The sequence below is a fragment of the Lepisosteus oculatus genome, chromosome 1 (assembly GCF_040954835.1).
Source record: "Lepisosteus oculatus isolate fLepOcu1 chromosome 1, fLepOcu1.hap2, whole genome shotgun sequence".
Lineage (NCBI taxonomy): Eukaryota > Metazoa > Chordata > Actinopteri > Semionotiformes > Lepisosteidae > Lepisosteus > Lepisosteus oculatus.
Window position 1 is genome coordinate 9043057 of NC_090696.1, and position 1915 is coordinate 9044971.

At 50.2% G+C, this 1915-nt stretch overlaps 1 non-coding gene across 1 annotated transcript; it reads left to right on the plus strand.

Annotated features, from left to right (window-relative positions):
- Positions 1-504: 504 nt before the first annotated feature.
- LOC138241703 (U6 spliceosomal RNA) lies at positions 505-608 on the plus strand. The gene has a single exon (XR_011190967.1). It is a non-coding gene; the product is annotated as a U6 spliceosomal RNA (small nuclear RNA).
- The last annotated feature ends 1307 nt before the right edge of the window (positions 609-1915 follow it).

Sequence of the window (1915 nt, forward strand, 5' to 3'; positions counted from 1 at the left end):
ATTTTGTAACATGCTGGTTTCATTGCGCTAAGAGAAATTGTCATAGCAATATAATAATAGTAATAAAGGATTTATTTGTTTTTTTATAAATTTATCAATTTACATATTATATCAGATATGATGTACAGTATGTGTTAATAAAAATATCCTAAAACCAGTCACCTTTTGTGGCAAATACATATTAACTATTTGATCATTGGGGCTTATCAGAATAAAACTCCTCTGTGTCTCTCCGGGTGTGCAGAGGTCAGGGCCGGGACATGTACATGTGCAGCTGGAGTGACTCTCGGGGTGTGTTTCAGCCAGGGCTGGGGCACACGCTTGTGCAGCAGGAGTGGCTCTCTGGTTGTGTTGAAGCCAGGGCTGGGACATACACATTTGCACCCAAAATGACTTTCCAGCCTGGGCCTGGACATGTGTGTGTGCAAGTGGGTCCTGAGCAAGGAGAGGAGCCAGTGGACCAGCTTCCTCGTCGTAGGGAACTTGGGCTTCTGCCAGGGATCTGTCCTTCTGCCAGGAATCTGGAGAAAGTTGGATTTATACAGAGAAGATTAGCATGGCCCATCCGCAAGGATAACATGCAAATCTATGTAGTTGTCACGACCACCAGGCAGTCAAGACCAAAGCGTAAGCGAGCTAATCAGACCCAGCAGCGGGTGATTATTAACAAACGCTGCCGCACGAGTTAAACCACCTGCGCACACTCATTGCGGTGCGCACTGCTATTTAAACCATCTTCACCTGCTTCCCACTGCTCGGTATTGAGTCTACTCCTTGAGAGCTCTACCTGGCGTTTTTCCCCGTACCTCGTTTATTCTGGTTTTTGGATTCCCCTTCTGCCTTTTCGACTTTGCACCTCGCCTCTCGACTCGGACTGTCTGCTACCGTTGAACTTCCTGGATTACGACTTGCCTTTCGCCTTTTGACTACGACCTTGCCTCTCGTTCTGGTTTGTTCGCCTGCCTCATCTATCACCCGTGCCTGCGTCTGCACAGGATCCGTGTATCTTCTCACCAGGGATTCCTAACAGTAGTGTTCCATATTTTTTGGCGCGTTGGTGTTATTCCTTTTGCATGTGACTCTGGAGGTTGGGGTTCAAATCCCACGCCGGCAGAGTAATCCTACTCCGTTGGGCCCCTGAGCTAGGCCCTAACCCCACCTGCTCCAGGGGTGCTGTATAAATGGCTGACCCTGCGCTCTGACTCCAAGTATCTCTCTCCATATGTGTGTCTGAGTGTCTCATGTAGAGCAAGCTGGGGTATGCGAAAAGACAAATCCTAATGCAAGAATTGTATATGGCTCATAAAGTGATCTTAACCTATCTTATCTGAAGTAGGAGATGGGACACTGGCTGCCAGTGCTCACCAGAGCAGATCTGACTGATGTGCTGGTGTCCGTGCCCCCCAGCAGGTGCCAACCGGAAGGCTTGGCTGGGCATGCCCATGTGTCCGAGGCTCTGGCAGCCTGACTCCAGCTGCTTGAGGGCCACGAGGACAGCTCGGTCACCCTGTGGAATTCTTCACGCAGAGGCTATAGAGCTGCATGTCTGCCTTTGCACAGCTGGTCATGTGCCTTGACTTTAACCAGGGGAAGCTGAGAGGTGTTGCCGGCTTTGCGGAGACTGCAGGGCCTGGTCACGTGATGGAGAACAAATACTCCAGCTGCAGGTCTCAGTAGAGATTTCCTGTCTGTTTATCCGGGAGAACCAAAGGAACTTGACTTTGGCATGACCACCAGAGGCTGCTGGTCATTGAATCCAAAGACCAGCGCATTAGCATGTGGTCGATATATACCTAGAACTACTGCCTCTAGAGAGCAGTGGTAATGCCCGGCAGGGCCGGGCACCACTGCAGAGCTCAGACACATAGATCACCCCTGTCTTTGCTCATGGAGCGGACTAGGGTCATGGCCTCAG